General features: G+C 47.0%; 1 protein-coding gene across 1 annotated transcript in view; it reads left to right on the forward strand.

Moving 5' to 3' along the window:
- The window catches only part of LOC126215300 (acetylcholine receptor subunit alpha-like), a 586475-nt gene extending 567260 nt beyond the window's left edge, over positions 1 to 19215 (forward strand). The window contains exon 14 of the mRNA XM_049941983.1: positions 18953 to 19215. The gene's annotated coding sequence lies outside the window, so the exon portion shown is untranslated. The remainder of the gene's footprint in view (positions 1 to 18952) is intronic.
- Positions 19216 to 20048: the final 833 nt, after the last annotated feature.

Here is a 20048-nt window from a genome sequence, read left to right on the forward strand (position 1 = left end):
CACACCCTCCATACCCTAATACAAAGTGGCTTCCAACGACTCCCCCTCCCTGACGATGTCCTTGTCCTCTCCATCTACCCCTCCTACCACCACTGACTCTCTCCTCCCCCCTTTTCTCATCCCCGCCCACTAATGCGTCTGTATTCGTGTGTCCTACCTGCTCTCCATCTTCACACCCTCCACACCCTAACCCGAGGTGGCTTCAACCAACTCCCCCTCCCTGATGATGTCATTGTCCCGTTCATCTACCCCACCTACCAGCACTGACTCTCCCATCCCCCCTTTTCTCATCCCTGTTCACTACTGTTCCTGTATTCGTGCATCCCACCTGCTCTCCATCTTCACTCCCTCCATACCCTAACCCAAGGTGGCTTCCACCGACTCCCCCTCCATGATGATGTCCTTGTCCTGTCCATCTACCCCTCCTACCAGCACTGACAGTCCCCTCGCCCCTTTTCTCATCCCCACCCACAAATGCGCCTGTATTCGTGTGTCCTACCTGCTCTCCATCTTCACACCCTCCATACCCTAACCCAAGGTGGCTCCACCGACTCCCCCTCCATGATGATGTCCTTGTCCTGTCCATCTACCCCTCCTACCAGCACAGACAGTCCCCTCGCCCCTTTTCTCATCCCTGCCTACTATTGCTCCTGTATTTGTGCATCCCACCTGCTCTCCATCTTCACACCCTCCATACCCTAACCCAAGATGGCTTCCACCGACTCCCCCTCCCTGATGATGTCCCGTCCATCTACCCCTCCTACCAGCACTGACTCACCACTCCCCCCTTTTCTCATCCCCACCCACTACTGTGCCTGTATTCGTGCGTCCCACCTGCTCTCCATCTTCACTCCCTCCATACCCTAACCTAAGGTGGCTACCACCGACTCCCCCACTTTGATTATGTCCTTGTCCTGTCCATCTACCCCTCCTACCAGCACTGACTCTCCCCTCCCCCCTTTTCTATTCCCCACCCAGTACTGCACCTGTATTCATGCATCCCACCTGCTCTCTACCTTCACACCCTCCATACCCTACCCCAAGGTGGCTTCAACCAACTCCCCCTCCCTCATGATGTCCTTGTCCCGTCCATCTACCCCTCCTTCCAGCACTGACATCCCCTCCCCCCTTTTCTCATCCCCGCCCACTTCTGCGCCTGTATTCGTAAATCCCACCTGCTGTCCATTTCACACCCTCCATACCCTAACTCAAGGCGGCTTCCACCAACTCCCCCTCCCTGATGATGTCCATGTCCCGTCCATCTACCCCTTCTACTAGCACTGACTCTCCCCTCCCCCCTTTTCTCATCCCCACCCACTACTGCGCCTGTATTCGTGCATCTCACCTGCTCTCCAACTTCACACTCTCCATACCCCAACCCAAGAAGGCATCCACCAACTACCCCGCCCTAAAAAAAAAATTATTACAAATGCGTGAGCTGTAATAATGACATTATAAATTTGGTCATCTCCAATTAAAGATCCTGATGATGATGATGTCACTGTCCCGTCCTTCGACCACTCCTACCAGCACTGCCTCTCCCCTCCCCCTTTTCTCACCCCGCCCACAACTGCGCCTGTATTCGTGCATCCCACCTGCTCTCCATCTTCACACCCTCCATACCATTATCCAAGGTGGCTTACACCGACTCCCCCTCCCTGATGATGTTCTTGTCCCGTCCATCTACCCCTTCTACCAGCACTGACTTTCCCCTCCCCCCTTCTCTCATCCCTACGAATTACTGCACTTGCATTCGTGCATCACACCTGCTCTACAACTTCACACCCTCCATACCCTAACCCAACGTGGCTTCCACCAAATCTCCCTCCCTGATGATGTCCTTGTCTCGTCCATCTACCCCTCCTACCAGCACTGACTCTCCGCTCCCCCCTTTTCTCATCGTCGCCCACTGCTGCGCCTGTATTCGTGCTTCCCACCTGCTCTCCATCTTCACATCCTCCATACCCTAACCCAAGTTGATTTCCACCAACTCCCCCTCCCTGATGATGTACTCGTCCCGTCCATCTACCCCTCCTCCCAGCACTGACTCTCCCCTCCCCACTTTTCGCATCCCCACCCACTACTGCCCCTGTATTCGTGCATCCCACCTGCTCTCCATCTTCACACCCACCATACCCTAACCCAAGGTGGCTTCCGCCAACTCCCCCTCCCTGATGATGTCCTTTTCCCGTCCATCTACCCCTCTTACCAGCACTGACTTTCCCCTCCCCCCTTTTCTCATCCCCACCCACATCTGCACCTGTATTCGTGCATCCCACATGCTCTCCATCTTCACACCCTCCATATCCTAACCCAACGTGGCTTCCACCATCTCCCCCTCCCTTATGATGTCCAGTCCATCTACCACTCCTACTAGCACTGACTCTCCCCTCCCCCCTTTTCTCATCCCCACCCACTACTGCGCCTGTATTCGTGCGTCGCACCTGCTCTCCATCTTCACACCCTCCATACACTAACCCAAGGTGGCTCCACCGACTCCCCCTCCCTGATGATGTCTTTGATCTGTCCATCTACCCCTCCTACCAGCATTGACAGTCCCCTCCCCCCTTTTCTCATCCCTGCCTACTAATGCTTCTGTATTCGTGCGTCCCACCTGCTCTCCATTTTCACACCCTCCATACCCTAACCCAAGTTGGTTTCCACCGACTTCACCTCCCTCATGATGTCCTTGTCCGGTCCATCTACCCCTCCTACCAGCACTGACTCTCCTCTCACCGCTTTTCTCATCCCCACCCACTACTGCGCCTGTATTCGTAAATCCTACCTGCTGTCCATCTTCACACCCTCCATACCCTAACCCAAGGCGGCTTCCACCAACTCCCCCTCCCTGATGATGTCCATGTCCCGTACATCAGCCCCTTCTACCAGCACTGACTCTCCCCTCCCCCCTTTTCTCTTCACCACCCACTACTGCGGCTGTATTCGTGCATCTCACCTGCTCTCCAACTTCACACTCTCCATACCCTAACCCAAGGGGGTATCCACCAACTCCCTCGCCCTAATGATGTCACTGTCACGTCCTTCGACCACACCTACCAGCACTGCCTCTCCCCTCCCCCTTTTCTCACCCCGCCCACTACTGCACCTGTATTCGTGCATCCCACCTGCTCTCCATCTTCACACCCTCCGTACCCTAACCGAAGGTGGCTTCCACCAACTCCCTCTTCCCTGATGATATCCTTATCCCGTCCATCTACCCCTCCCACCAGCACTGACTCTCCCTTCCCACTTTTCTCACCCCCGCCCACTACTGCACCTGTATTCGTGCATCCCACCTGCTCTCTACCTTCACACCCTCCATACCCTAACTCAAGGTGGCTTCCACCATCACCCCCTCCCTTATGATGTCCGGTCCATATACCCCTCCTACCAGCACTGACTCTCCCCATACCCCTTCTCTCATCCCTGCCCACTACTGCGCATGTTCTTGTGCATCCCACCTGCTGTCCATCTTCACACCCTCCATACCCTAACCCAAGGTATCTTCCACCCTCTCCCCCTCCCTTATCATATCCCGTCCAACTACCCTCCAACCAGCACTGACTCTTCTCTCCCCCTTTTCTCATCCACGCCCACTACTGCGCCTGTATTCACGTATCCCACCTGCTCTCCATCTTCACACACTCCATACCCTAACACAAGGTGGCTTCCACCGACTCCCCCTCCCTGATGATGTCCTTGTCCCGTCCATCTACCCCTCCTACCAGCACTGACTCTGCCCCCTTTTCTCATCCCCAACCACTAATGCGCCTGTATTCGTTCGTCCTACCTGCTCTCCATCTTCACACCCTCCATACCCTAACCCAAGGTGGCTTCCACCGACTCCCCCACTTTGATGATGTCCTTGTCCTGTTCATCTATCACTCCTACCAGCACTGACTCTCCCCTCCCCCCTTTTCTCATCCCCGCCCACTACTGCGCCTGTATTCATGCATCCCACCTGCTCTCCATCTTCACACCCTCCATACCCTACTCCAAGGTGGCTTCAACCAGCTCCCCCTCCCTCATGATATCCTTGTCCCGTCCATCTACCCCTCCTTCCAGCACTGACATCCCCTCCCCCCTTTTCTCATCCCCGCCCACTTCTGCGCCTGTATTCGTAAATCCCACCTGCTGTCCATCTTCACACCCTCCATACCCTAACCCAAGGCGGCTTCCACCATCTCCCCCTCCCTGATGATGTCCATGTCCCGTCCATCTACCCCTTCTACCAGCACTGACTCTCCCCTCCCCCCTTTTCTCATCCCCACCCACTACTACGCCTGTATTCGTGCGTCCCACCTTCTCTCCATCTTCACACCCTCCATACCCTAACCCGAGGTGGCTTCAACCAACTCCCCCTCCCTGATGATGTCCTTGTCCCGTCCATCTACCCCTCCTACCAGCACTGACTCTCCCCTCCCCCCTTTTCTTATCCCCACCTACTAAGGTGCCTATATTCGTGCATCCCACCTGCTCTCCATCTTCATACCCTCCATACCCTAACACAAGGTGGCTTCCACCGACTCCCCCTCCCTGATGATGTCCTTGTCCTGTCCATCTACCCCTCCTACCAGCACTGACAGTCCCCTCCCCCCTTTTCTCATCCCCACCCACTACTGCGGCTGTATTCGTGCGTCCCACCTGCTCTCCATCTTCACACCCTCCATACCCTAACCTAAGGTGGCTTCCTCCGACTCCCCCACTTTGATGATGTCTTTGTCCTGTTCATCTATCACTCCTACCAGCACTGACTCTCCCCTCCCCCCTTTTCTCATCCCCGCCCACTACTGCGCCTGTATTCATGCATCCCACCTGCTCTCCACACCCTCCATACCCTACTCCAAGGTGGCTTCAACCAACGTTCCCTCCCTCATGATGTCCTTGTCCCGTCCATCTACCCCTCCTTCCAGCACTGACATCCCCTCCACCCTTTTCTCATCCCCGCCCACTTCTGCGCCTGTATTCGTAAATCCCACCTGCTGTCCATCTTCACACCCTCCATACCCTAACCCAAGGCGGCTTCCACCATCTCCCCCTCCCTTATGATGTCCATGTCCCGTCCATCTACCCCTTCTACCAGCACTGACTCTCCCCTCCCCCCTTTTCTCATCCCCACCCACTACTGCGCCTGTATTCGTGCGTCCCACCTTCTCTCCATCTTCACACCCTCCATACCCTAACCCAAGGTGGATTCCACCGACTCCCCCTCCTTGATGATGTCCTTGTCCTGTCCATCGACCCCTCCTACCTGCACTGACTCTCCCCTCCCCTCTTTTCTCATTCCCGCCCACTACTGCGCCTATATTTGTGCATCCCACCTTCTCTCCATCTTCACACCCTCCATACCCTAACCCGAGGTGGCTTCAACCAACTCCCCCTCCCTGATGATGTCCTTGTCCTTTCCATCTACCCCTCCTTCCAGCACTGACACTCCCCCCTTTTCTCATCCCCGCCCACTAATTCGTCTGTATTCGTGCATCCCACCTGCTCTCCATCTTCACACCCTCCATACTCTAACCCAAGGTGGCTTCTACCGTCTCCCCCTCCCTGATGATGTCCTTGTCCTGTCCGTCTACCCCTCCTACCAGCACTGACTCTCCCCTCCCCTCCATTCTCCCACCAGGGCTCCACCTCTGCCTTCTCACCTTCCTTTTCCCCCCTCCTCTCTCCCACATCTCCCACTTCCACCCCTCTCCCCGGGCTTCCAACCCACCCCCTGTCTCTGACCTCCCCCCCACTCTCCCTTCTTTCTCCCACTGGCTCCACCCTCCCCCTTCCCGCCCTCCTACCTCTCCCTTTGTCCTGTAGGCAGCCCCCCCCCCTCCTTCGCCAGTGTGAGTGCTTTGCCGATGATCGTCGCCGGTGTTTTCCGTGCGTCAGTGTCTCTCAATTTGTGTACAGTGTCTTCTTCAGTGTTTTCTACTACGTTCGTGTCTCCACCTGGACGTCTTTATCTGTTTTCAAATGGTGCCACCTTTCATTACAGTGTCTTGCGTCGAACGACTTCTGATTTCTGGTGTAGTGTTCATCTTGTGTTTACCATGTTTTTTATGTTTCTGTGCCTTCCGTGTAATTATGTTGTGCCTTTTGGCCGAAGAGTAGCGTATGTAGGCCGGTGCCGGCCCGCCTCAGCTGAGGCATGAAATGACAATAAAGGAAAAAAAAAAAAAGTCTTCGTCAGTCCTCGTTCGGCTCACTTGAAGATAGCTGGCAGTTGTCCAGCCCAAATATCGTGCAGTGAAGTTCACTACGACGGGCTGCAAGCCCAAAGTCTCTTTGAACGACACACAGGTGCTTCAGGAAGCGATACGGTAATCCTGGAGGGAAGACGACGTTCTTTTCGCGGAACACTATTGAGAAAATTTAGAGAACCGGTATTTGAAGCTGACTGCGGAACGATTCTACTGCCGCCAACGTAAATTTCACGCAAGGACCATAAAGATACGATACGAGAGCTTAGGGTTTATACGAAGGGATATAAACAGCCCTTTGTCCCTCACTCTGTTTGCGCGTGGAACACTAGTAGTGGTACGCACCGTACGGTGGCCAATGGAGGATGATCTTCAGTAGGTGAATGTTCTAGAGCATCGGGGATACAGCCTCAGGGGCAGGTACGTGATTTGGGATGTAAAGGGTACAGAGACACGAAAAGTGAGGTGGTATTAGCGATGTTGAGGATTTGGGAGGAGTCGTAACATTTGAGGTGGTCAGAGATCTATACATCATTTGCATGGAGCTGTGTATTTATTCGCACGCTCGGCCAATTAGTAGTTTTAATCTGTTGTAGGCTTTCTTTTGGATTGTTAGGTGGAGATTGAAATTTAGCTGTCGATCGTGTGTGGGTGTTTACGTTTCAGTAAAATGAATTGGGTGACTGTGGATTGTAAGGTAGAGGTCCCGGAAATGGAAAGTCTGGCTTAGCGACAGCTACAGTAGGAGGTGGGATTATTGAGGACCGACTCGAAAGCAGCGGCGCCTGTGTATTGCAGGCGCTATACTGGACGGGGAATGTCAGCTCTGCACAGGGTATCGAGAAGAGGTGATGGATGGATTCCAGGTGCATTCCTGTAGTGGGGTGGAAAATGTGGCAGTAGATGTCGTTCATTGATTACTAGGAAGGATGGTTACTCAGAAAGGATGCCGTCGATTGCAGCTGCATAGCAGTAGAGTATGGGAAGAATTTCGCATATACAGTAGCAGGCTTCTTCACTCTGTGGTAATAGGAAGACAGAGAGAGGGGGAAGGGAAGGTCAGCAGTTGTCGGGTTTTTGATACGGGAGCCTGATGCAGTGGGTGTGACAGTTGATCTGCAGGAAAGTTAGGACGAGTACAGGTGGAGAGACATGCTTGTAAGAAATGTCCACTTTTGGCGAGACACAGAAATTGACAGAAAATGTGTAACGTCTCGGCCCCACAAGGCAGTGGCAACAGGGCCGGGGCAACAGCCACAGGCAGAGCTCTCACGTACAAATGGCCCCCCGCGTCCATATTCAGTGCTGATTGCGCCGCGGCCGATAAACGAGGCGAGGCGATGGGCAGCCGCCCGCAGCCCGCAGGTGTGGCCCCTCCGCGCCTCTCCGCCGCCACAGCCGGGGAGCGAGCTACCTCGGAACTGCGCCTCTTCAGGCGGTCATATCTCGGGTTCTGTCGATCATAGGCGAAGCGAACTGAGAAAATAGGTCGGCTCTTTGCATTAGACGTGGTCCAGAGTGGACCTTACGTGGCTTATAAAAGCACTCGTCCTGCACTGCCAATTCCCGAGAACCCCCCCCCCCCCAAAAAAAAAAAAAAAAACATGATTTTGGGTACCAAAAGTACCAATTGTGCGCATGGGTACCAAAAGTACCAATTGTGTGGAAGGCCACTTCTATGATTTCTGTTCGTGTGACGTCGTCAAAATTTTTACCGTACGTTCCTAGGCTAATATTCTCGCAGAAATTCGAAACCTTTTTTCGTATCATTGTCCGTTACCCGGATCTACGATATTTCCGAACATGAGCAAAAAACTTAATAGTGGCGCCCCCCCCCCCCCCCCCCCCCCGCGCTCCAACCTGCCAGAGCGTTTGAGACAGGACGTCAAAAATATATTTAAAAAAAGAACAATTTTTCAGAAACATGTTTATTTTGTAGCGAACATCTTTCTGAAGAGTTTCATATATAAAACACATACGTTCGAGGAAATGTAAGACATGTTATTTGGTCTTAAGGGTGCCAAATTGTAATGCCACGCCTCTTCACACAGCATTCCTCTTTCGCGCATCACTGTATTTCGCTCTGTGGAATTCAAACTTGTATATTTTGCAATGGAACCCATCAAACCTATATTTTGGACAGTGGAAATTAAAATGTTGTATGGTGCTGCTGCTGTCCCCAGTCGGCCGGTTTTGACATCCCACACCCCTTTTTTTAAAGAAACAAAACAAAAAAAAAAGCCTCACAGTGGGATTATTTGTGACCGAGAGAATAAGAAGTCTTTAGCAGAAAATTTGCACCCTTTATTGCCTATTAGTTAATAACTTTCTCTTTTGTGTGACATAAAGTTAAATATAGGAAACATAAGACCAGTAAAGACAAGGGACAATCAGGACAGTACACATTTCTTCAATCTGTAGGTCCCAGCACTATCTTCTCTCTACTCTTGCTACAGCTTTACATGACGTGCCTTCCTTTCTGCGAAAGAATCTATTAGCTCATCAAAATTCGTCAAACGTTTTGGAACATAAAAAAATCTAAATGTCGTCGCCTAATACTGAAAAACCTGTTAATAGGAGTAGTACCCAAGACTGGTGTGGTTTCTTGATTTGATTACGTTTATTTTGCCACTATTAGCTAGATAAAATGAAATAGGCCTTTGTAATATTGCAGCAGTTGTAACACACGCCAAATAAACGAGACTGTTTTGGCACAAACAACGTGACAGAATAGAATTCTCCAGGTACCAATACTAAATGCCTATTAGATCTACTAAAAGCAAAAAATTTTATGTTAGTTAATAGTTTCACATTTCATTGCTACGCCGCAGTTTCTGAAGCATGAGATCGAAAGTAGTAAGAAATTTTTACATAAATTCTGAATCGTCATATTCTTCCATATAGTTTCTGTGATGTCCCCATTTCTTCTCCTTCCTTGTTCTGACAAACAATCTTGTTATCACTAATTCTGAAACTATTCCTGCCATTGACGAAACTTCTTCTCCAGTTAACTTCGCTGACCCTGTCAGAATCACTGGTTTGGCTACCCGCGTTTATCCTCCGGTTAGCCGTTATTACGTGGTCGTACAACGAACGCGTCTTCTGCGCTATGCCGGGAACAGAACTTAAGCGGCTGCTAATCGGGGACTGTACTACTGGCCCTTACTAGTGTAGCGATCTAGCAAAAGTTTTCTGTCAAAATTTCATTTTCTTGGATACACCGACAACGTTGTATGTAATCTCTTTTACCTGTTATTCCTGCTAGTCCTTTATTTCCACTCTGGTAATCTGAATCTATGGATTTCGCTAGTAGCTACAGCAACGCTGATCATTCGCACACCCAATCAACCACGTTTCTAGACAGGACGGGGACTGGCCTCGCAGAAATATCACGTACACTATGCACGCATTCAAAAATCGACTTACGATTCGTTCAGAAGTCAGTTTATAATGTGTTCGCAAATGTTCAAAACCCAACAGGGATGAGTTCCAGAATCATGTGAATAATCGATAGACCAACGTGCGCTGGATGCTAGGCGCTTTGTGAAACAAGGTTTTTTTCTTCAAGAATACTAATGTGGCGCCGCCTGAAATTGAAGCTCGGGGCAGATACCCCGGTTTGCCCTCCCTCCTCAATATCTCTCCACACCCTCCCACTCCAAAGATCTGGCCCTGACCATACTTACGCACGTAATGTCCGGTCTAAGGCGTAAATGTAGTCTGAACTCGCGCACTAAACACACGGCAAGCATTCTAGATCGTCGCAAGCCTTCTGATGCCACCAAAGTAAGATTTTAGACTGCATTTTTTCACCAATAAATATGAGGCGCTGTCTCTGTATGAGTGGCACAGCTGCGCAGATACGCCCAAAGAGGTACTGCAGTCACAAAAAATCGGCTGCAAAGTGTCTGAACACGTCTGAAATGAAGTTAGAATTAGTGCCAAAATTATGTGACACTGGAAAAAAATTCAGAAAACATTTCTAATAACACTTTTTCAGTTTTAAGATACAAATCATAAGCTACGCGTTTTCGCTGAATTGCAGTCCACGACTAAAGCATCCACAAAAAGTGTAAAACAAAAATGGTTGTGTTAACCGTATAGTATGCATACTTATTCATTATTTATATTTGTCAAACTATAAAAATATTCCGAAGTATATAAATAAACTTTCAAAACTTTTCTGATCTATAAAATTCGTTTTATACGAGCTGCACACTTGGAAGTATCAGGCAACAGAGGGGGACCAGTGCAACAATGCCCCTGTCGGAGCGCAAAACAGGCAAATCTGTTCCTAAGACTCTGACACAAAAGTAAGGAATTAGCTGCCCCCATCCTCATTTCCCCTTCCTAACCAAAAAAGTTGGCACGCGAACATACGCTGACTCGGACATCGTGTCGGAGCTCGCTAGTGCATCAACTTGACGTGCCGTGGACACTGCACAAATACTGAGAGCCACATTACCTCTATAGCCATCCAAGTGTTGCTGCTGTAGGATTTTGTTGCACAAACTGACCTCTCGGTGGTGGTGGTCGTTAGTGTTTAACGTCCCGTCGACAACGAGGTCATTAGAGACGGAGCTCATGCTCGGGTTAGGGAAGGATTGGGAAGGAAATCGGCCGTGCCCTTTCAAAGGAACCATCCCGGCATTTGCCTGAAGCGATTTAGGGAAATCACGGATGGCTGGAGACGGGATTGAACCGTCGTCCTCCCGACTGCGAGTCCAGTGTGCTGACCGCTAACCACTGCGCGCCACCTCGCTCGGTAAACTGAGCTCTCGATTACATCCGAAAAATGTTCGATATGATTCGTGTCGGGTGATCTCGCTGGCCAAATCATTTGCTCGAATTACCCAGAATGATCTTCAAACCAATTGTGGATGGCTGACACATCGTTGTTTGTGAACGTCTGAAAATGGTCTCCGAGTAGCCAAACATAAGCAGTTGGACCAGAGTACGCAGTGCATTTGATGCAAATGCAGCCCACGCCACGACAGTGGCGTTTCCGCGGGGGTCTATGTGTCACTTGAACCCTGCCGCCAACTTTAAGTCATCAGGCCAGACAACGGTTTTCCACTCGCCTAGGGTCCGACTGAGCCCAGGAGAGCACTGCAGGCCATGCCGTGCTGTTACCAAAGGCAGTCGCGTCGGTTGTCTGCTGCCGTATCCCGTAACGGCAAAGTTTGCCAGCATGTCCTAACGCATACGTTCGTCGTACAGTCCCGTGTCGGTTTCTGTGGTTATTCCACACATTTTTGCTTGTGTGTTAGCACTGAAAATTCTACACAAATACTGCTGCTCTCGGTTGGTCACTGTGTTGAGAAGTAGTTCCTGAAATTTGATATTCTCGACACACTCTTGACGCTGTGTATTTCGTTATATTGAATTTCGGTTCTAGGCGCGCAGTCCGGAACCGTGCGACTGCTACGGTCGCAGGTTCGAATCCTGCCTCGGGCATGGATGTTAGTTAGGTTTAAGTAGTTCTAAGTTCTAGGGGACTGATGACCACAGCAGTTGAGTCCCATAGTGCTCCGAGCCATTTGAACCATTTTGTTATTCTGAATTCCGTAATGATATCCGAAATGGAATGTCACACGCGTCTTGCTCCAACTACCATTCCGCATTCATGGTGGATGGAATACGTACTAAAAATGGAGGAAAGGTTAATTGGTCTGACAGCATACGACCTCAGAAAACTTGCCTTTCAATGGGCAGAGGAGTTGTGTGAAAAGCACACATTTTCTCAAGAAAAACAAGTACATCTACATCTACATCCACACTCCGCAAGCCGCCTGACGGTGTGTGGCGGAGTGTAACTTGAGTACCTCTATCGGTTCTCCCTTCTATTCCAGTCTCGTATTGTTCGTGAAAAGAAGGATTGTCGGTATGCTTCTGTGTGGGCTCTAATGTCTCTGATTTTATCCTCACGGTCTCTTCGCGAGATATACGTAGGAGGGAGCAATATACTGCTTGACTCTTCGGTGAAGGTATGTTCTCGAAACTTCAACAAAAGCCCGTACCGAGCTACTGAGCGTCTCTCCCGCAGAGTCTTCCACTGGAGTTTATCTATCATCTCCGTAACGCTTTCGCGATTACTAAATGATCCTGTAACGAAGCGCGCTGCTCTCCGTTGGATCTTCTCTGTCTCCTCTATCAACCCCATCTGGTACAGATCCCACACTGCCGAGCAGTATTCAAGCAGTGGGCGAACAAGCGTAATGTAACCTACTTCCTTTGTTTTCGGATTGCATTTCCTTAGGATTCTTCCAATGAATCTCAGTCTGGCATCTGCTTTACCGACGATCAACTTTATATGATCATTCCATTTTAAATCACTCCTAATGCGTACTCCCAGATAATTTATGGAATTAACTGCTTCCAGTTGCTGACCTATTTTGAAGCTAAATGATAAGGGAACTATCTTTCTATGTATTCGCAGCACATTACACTTGTCTACATTGAGATTCAATTGCCATTCCCTGCACCATGCGTCTATTCACTGCAGATCCTCCTGCATTTCAGTACAATTTTCCATTGTTACAACCTCTCGATACACCACAGCATCGTCTGCAAAAAGCCTCAGTGAACTTTCGATGTCACCCACAAGATCATTTATGTAAATTGTGAATAGCAACGGTCCTACGACACTCCCCTGCGGCACACTCGAAATCACTCTTACTTCGGAAGACTTCTCTCCATTGACAATGACATGCTGCGTTCTGTTATCTAGGAACTCTTCAATCCAATCACGCAATTGGTCTGATAGTCCATATGCTCTTACTTTGCTCATTAAACGACTGTGGGGAACTGTATCGAACACCTTGCGGAAGTCAAGAAACACGGCATCTACCTGTGAACCCGTGTCTACGGCTCTGAGTCTCGTGGACGAATAGCGCGAGCTGGGTTTCACACGACCGTCTTTTTCGAAACCCATGCTGATTCCTACAGAGTAGATTTCTAGTCTCCAGAAAAGTCATTATACTCGATAACATAATACGTGTTTCAAAATTCTACAACTGATCGACGTTACAGATATAGGTCTATAGTTCTGCACATCTGTTCGACGTCCCTTCTTGAAAGCGGGGATGACCTGTGCCCTTCTCCAATTCTTTGGAACGCTACGCTCTTCTAGAGACCTACGGTACACCGCTGCAAGAAGAGGGGCAAGTTCCTTCGCGTACTCTGTGTAAAATCGAACTGGTATCCCATCAGGTCCAGCGGCCTTTCCTCTTTTGCGCGATTTTAATTGTTTCTCTATCCCTCTGTCGTCTATTTCTATATCTACCATTTTGTCATCTGTGCGACAATCTAGAGAAGGAACTACAGTGCAGTCTTCCTCTGTGAAACAGCTTTGGAAAAACACATTTAGTGTTTCGGCCTTTAGTCTGTCATACTCTGTTTCAGTACCATTTTGGTCACAGAGTGTCTGGACATTTTGATTTGATCCACCTATCGCTTTGACATAAGACAAAAATTTCTTAGGATTTTCTGCCAAGTCAGTACATAGAACTTTACTTTCGAATTCATTGAACGCCTCTCGCATAGCCCTCCTCACACTACATTTCGCTTCGCGTAATTTTTGTTTGTCTGCAAGGCTTTGGCTATGTTTGTGTTTGCTGTGAAGTTCCCTTTGCTTCCGCAGCAGTTTTCTAACTCGGTTGTTGTACCACGGTGGCTCTTTTCCATCTCTTACGATCTTGCTTGGCACATACTCATCTAACGCGTATTGTACGATGGTTTTGAACTTTGTCCACTGATTCTCGACACTATCTGTACTTGAGACAAAATTTTGTGTTGAGCCGTCAGGTACTCTGTAATTTGCTTTTTGTCACTTTTGCTAAACGGAAAAATCTTCCTACCTTTTTTAATATTTCTATTTACTCCTGAAATCATCGATGCAGTAACCGCTTTACGATCGCTGATTCCCTGTTCTGCGTTAACTGTTTCAAATAGTTCAGGTCTGTTTGTCACCAGAAGGTCTAATATGTTATCGCCACGAGTCGGTTCTATGTTTAACTGCTCAAGGTAGTTTTCAGATAAAGCACTTAAAAAATTTTCACTGGATTCTTTGTCCCTGCCACCCGTTATGAACGTTTGAGTCTCCCAGTCTATATACGGCAAATTAAAATCTCCACCCACATGGTGGGGAAATCTACTCGAAATATTTTCCAAATTATCCTTCAGGTGCTCAGCCACAACAGCTGCTGAGCCAGGGGGACTATAGAGACATCCAATTACCATGTCTGAGCCTGCTTTAACCGTGACCTTCACCCAAATTATTTCACATTTAGGATCTCCGTCAATTTTCTTCGATACTATTGCACTTCTTATTGCTATAAACACGCCTCCCCCTTCACTGTCCAGCCTGTCTCTGCAGTATACATTCCAATCTGAGTTTAGGATTTCATTTCTGTTTACGTCTGGTTTCAGCCAACTTTCTGTCCCTAGTACTATATGGGCATTGTGACCGTTTATTAATGAGAGCAGTTCTGGGACCTTTCTATAGACGCTCCTGCAGTTTACTATTAGCACATTAATACTGTTATTCCCTGTTGCATTTTGCCTACTCCTACCTTGCCGCGTCTCGGGAGGCGTCTCGTCGGGCCTAGGGAGGGAATTCTTTAACCTAAAAAACCCACATGTGCACTCCACACGTACTCCGCTACCCTTGTAGCCGCTTCCTGCGTGACCTATTCAGGGGCAAAGATTGGTTCATTGGTCTCAAACGCAGGCATCCTCAGATAATCCTCAGAAAACCAGAGCACACAAGTGCAGCACGAGCTGCAGTATCCAACAAACCGAATGTAACTAAATTTTTTGGTTTGTTAATTCGATTTATTGATACACATCAATTTACCCCTGACAGAATCTATAATTGTGATGAGACTGGAGTAACTGTAGTACCAATGCATAGGTCAAAAATTCTGTCTCTAAAAGCTAGAAACTAAGTTGGTGTGTTATCTTCTGCTGAAAGAGGCAACACTGTAACAATAGAAGTATGTTGCAATGCAGCTGGTTCATATATGCTTCTTTATTTTTTCAAGGGTTCGAGCTAACGATCAGTTAATGAAGACTGCCCTCCTGGAGCCTGGGCAGCATATCACCCAAGTGGTTGGATGCAATCCGATATTTTTTTTCAATGGTTTAAGAAATTTCTTGACTGGAGCCGAGCTACTAAGGAGAGGCCAGTTCTCCTGATTCTCGATGGACATTTTACTCACACCAAAAACATGGCTGTTATTGACTTTGCAAGGGAAAATGGCGTAGCGTTGTCGTGCTTCCCACCACATTGTGCTCATCGCTTACAGCCTCCCGATGTAAGCTTCGTGAAGCCTTTGAGTGTTTTTTATGACCAGGAAGTTTCGTGCTGGCTCAGGTCAAATCCAGGATGTGTTGTCTCTTTGTTCCAAATATCTAAACTATATGGAAGGGCTTTTGTAAAGGCAGCAACTACGTCCACAGGAATTAATGGATTTCAAAAAACTGGAATTTGGCCTTCCAACCAGGGGTTTTTTAGTGGTCATGATTATGCCCCATCTGAGACTACAGATAGGCCTAGGTCAGATGTCACAGATAATGAACTCTCAACCCACGGGGCTACAAACACCAACCAGCTTTCTGCTGCTTTCAACTCACCTCAGCCTGCTGCTTCCGCCTATTTAGGTCTACCTCAACCTTCTGGTGTCTCCAGCCCACATCAGTCTGCTGCTAAAACGGGTATGTCAACTCCAGCTGTTCCCTCCGACATTCTCCAGGCTGATGCTGCATATGAAATACATGAAGTTGCTGCTCCAATTGAAAATATTCAGCCTGTTTAAAGTCAAATTAATGTTACTACAACTGCTGGAAAGGCTGTAACGATTCCAAAATGTCCAACACTGGTTCCCTCTTGCAGTGGCCTCAATTCAAAAAAGAAGAGCCGAAAGCATGGTAAACCAGCAGTTTTGACTGAATCACCCTACAAAAATGATTTACAAGCAGAAATAAATTTAAAAAGAGAAAAAGAAATGAAGCAAATGGGACAAACTAGGAAAAACTTAACAAAGAGATTTCCTCAAACTAAGAAAAATACAACCATCACTAACCAAGTATTGCTAAAGAAGTCGAGTAATAAGAAGAAAATACAAAAGAAAGGCAAAGAAATTAACAAAACCAACTTAAAATGTAAGCAGATAAGTTCCTCTTCATCAGAATCTTCTGACTCTGAGTGTCTTTACTGTGGATACTTGTACTCACAGTCTACTGAAGTGTGGATTCAGTGTTTTATATGCAGAAGATGGGCTCATTGTTCCTGTGCAGGAGAAGAAGATGAAGCAGTTCATGTTTTGTGCACTGTGGAAAGACTGACCCCATCATGCCCCACTAGTAACCCCATCTTGCCCCAGTAGATGGGGCAAGATGGAAACTTGTCATTGTATTACAAAGACAGTTTTATATTGTAATTGAAAAGTCAAAACAAATTTGTTTGTACTTCATTCTCAGCTATAATAATGTACAATTACACCATAATTTTTTCAAAATCTTCTGACCATGATTGTTGATTTTATGGCCCCAAATATATTAACTATCCCGTCTGACCCTACTCTCCCCTAGAGGTGAACATTATACGATATTGCAGTGCCTGTGTCCAAAGGAACGTTCACTGCGGCGACTACAGCCGGTGTCAAATACATTAAATGACTTTGCAGTTGTGAATAAGGACAACCAATAGCTGTAGAATGGACTAGTAACAATCAAAATTTGTGCCGGACCTGGATTTCCCACTTATCATTGTCTTCATTCCACTGCACAGCCGATCATTGTTCTTATTCGCAATTTCGAATTCATTGAATGTATTTCATACCAGCTGTAATCGACGTAGAGCCTGCATGTCCGAATTAACTTGGCATCGTAATCAGAAAAATATAGGCACAGCAACATCATATTTATGTGCCAATACCGGGCAAGTAACTTCCAAGTACAACGTCTGACCTGTACAGGAATATACACGATCGATGTAGGAGTACAGACTGCAACTGCACGATTGACGGCATGTGAAGGTTTGGGTCTGGCCGTGAGTCACGCACGGATAGCCAAACGTTAAGGTGACCGCTTGCGATATGCTGGAAATCCGGGTTCGAGTCCCACTCCGGCACAAATTTTCATTGTCATTAGCCCATTCTACAGCTAATGGTTCCCCTTATTTGCAATTGAGAATTCATTTAATGAACATTCTTTCTTAGTCCAAGTTCCTATAAGTATTCGTTAGCATATGTTTGACGAGTACAATTCTGCAAGTCCTCATTGGAGCCAGACCTAGACTACATCTAACGGCTTTCTTCTGCCAGTAAAAGATGTAAGCTGACTGGTGCAATTAACCACAGCAGTATTCCATATTGCAGGTGTAAGTGGAAGAACAGATAATAAGAGTAAAGTAGGAGATTCTTACTGACAATTTGTCATAATTTATGTAACAAAAATAATACTCTTCCTAGTTTGCTGCTTAAATAATGTGTGTGTCCATCCAATGAAAGTCTTATCACTCACAAGTCCAAATAATTTCACATTTCAGTGGTCTGAGACAGGGAAAAAAGTCCTCCTGTTTTTGTTTTGTTAATAGACAGCTGGTTGGTCAGACACCAAGTCAACTCGATTATTTCTCTATGGTAATTTTGGACACCTTGTAAGTTTTCACCTGTTCTCATCAGCTTGATATCGCCATAAGCACATTTTCACATGGTATGTGTAGTGAGAAATTATTTACATACACCATCAAGAGGAAGGGTCCAAGAACTGACCCCTGTGGTATTCCACATTTTATTTTTATGGACCCTTTCCCTTCCTTGTGTATATAAATAATTTATCAAGTCACATACCATGTGAGAATGTGCTGTATGCTGACAACATCACAATGATAACAACAGGTAAAAACTATCTTCATCCTCATCTCAATGTACATTGCACACTTGAAAATTACAAAAGTATGCCTGTTTTCTGAACTACCTTCTACTGTAAGATCATTTATGTAGGTTAGAAACAGGAGGGAACCCACTACCAATCTTAGTGATGTTCACTCGCTTCTGAGGCTGTTTTCCCGAGTACTGCAGGTACAGAGGAGTTGTGGTTTCCATCCCTGGGATCGACAACTTAGCTGTTCACCTGGGAGTACCCCAATTGAATTGATATATCAGATGGATACAATCCGTTAATGAGACTTTCTGCTCCCTGTTTGGAAAGCCAGATTCCATCCGTGCAAGAGTGATGCCATTAACAACATAACACTTCAGTTTGGCGAGTACAATTTTGTGGTACATGGAAGCAAAAGCTATTCTGAAGTCCCAGAATATTTTTTCTTGTTTATCTCTGCTAGCACTTTATTTATGAGATATTTTATTGCTTTCCGTGTGGAGAACCCTTTGCAAAAGACAAACTGAGAGGTGGTTACTAAATCCTGCCAAGTTAAGTGAGTTAGTATTCCATTAAAAGACACTTTTTCACACACTTTTGAAAAAGACAGTGATGAGTGACATAGCTCTGTAATTAGGGGTAGTTTGCATATCTCCAGTTTTGTTGATGGGTGTTACTATAGCATATCTAAGACTGTCACAAAATGTGCCCTGAGCCATTGACCGATTACGAAGATAGCTCGAAGGTAATCCTATCTAGTCAGCACAAGTTTCAGCACCGTCATAACAGAATTACTACTCTTTAGAGACCTAATGAAACCTGCAATCTCTGTCAAGTTGTATTTCTTAATGTGATCCTGTCCTGTCTTGCAGGACCGCTGGAGGAAACGTGGCAGCCAGCTCAGACAATTCGGTGCCAGCAAGGCAGTGGGCACCGGCAGAGAGTGGGACATGCGGGGCGTGTTCTCCGGGGACCGAGCAGGCGGGCACGCAGTCGGGGTTGCAGACTTGTGACTTACCACCTGACCGAGCTCACGTGCATAATTAGTTGATCCTGCACACAAAATTTACCTATACTAAGTACACCGTGATCCTGCACCAAAAAATTCTTCATTAAAAACAATTCTGTAAACTCACTGTGCATTTCTGGCTTTTGTTACAGAACTGATTATTCTTTGTACAGTTTACAACTATATTTCGTTATCAGTTCACTTCTTATATAAAGTAATGGGAGCTAATGGTCAATAGGAGAGTTATCAGCATGGAGGATAAATTTCCATTAACATTTGCCAGAAAATTTGAAAGCAATTTTTTGCAGATGGCTTGTTATACAATAAAATATTCAGATTAATCTAGTACAAATTGTTTAGGGCAGTTTTTGTTGTTTGCAATGTATTTTCGGCATGTAAAACATTATCAATACTTATTACGGAACTTGTTAAATGGGAAAAAAACAGTAATAGTTAATGTTGTGGCAAAGCAGCTGTTCGAAACAAATGTCAAAGACTGTTTTTTCTGTACATTACGTATGGCGAGTCTTTACCACTGAGCAGTTGGTGAGCTGAAGTTCCTTCAGTTAGGTACAGTATGAGCCAGGTACGCACCTACGTTCAGTTCATTTCGGACGTTGACACTGTCTGGAATATCAGTGGACATATCATATATTCTTTCAAGGCACTAACAACAATGGTCTTAGTTACATGTTGGCCACAAATAACTCTTCTTATCGGTTACTGTGCAGAATGTTAAATTCTTTGGAGGACAGTAATCCTTTAGGTAAATTCTGCTATGCCATACTGCAGTTTATACACACTATAATTACCACCCTTTGCATAATTATTTCTCATCACTGCCACTGGTAATGATTCTTCAGATTAGTTGCAAATCTCGTAACAAAATGAGAGAGTCATTTTCTTGGCATAAAACAAGAAGAAAACTGCTGCCATATTTCTGTAAGTACAGGTTAACG

This window comes from Schistocerca nitens, chromosome 12 (genome assembly GCF_023898315.1).
Source record: "Schistocerca nitens isolate TAMUIC-IGC-003100 chromosome 12, iqSchNite1.1, whole genome shotgun sequence".
NCBI classification, from domain to species: domain Eukaryota; kingdom Metazoa; phylum Arthropoda; class Insecta; order Orthoptera; family Acrididae; genus Schistocerca; species Schistocerca nitens.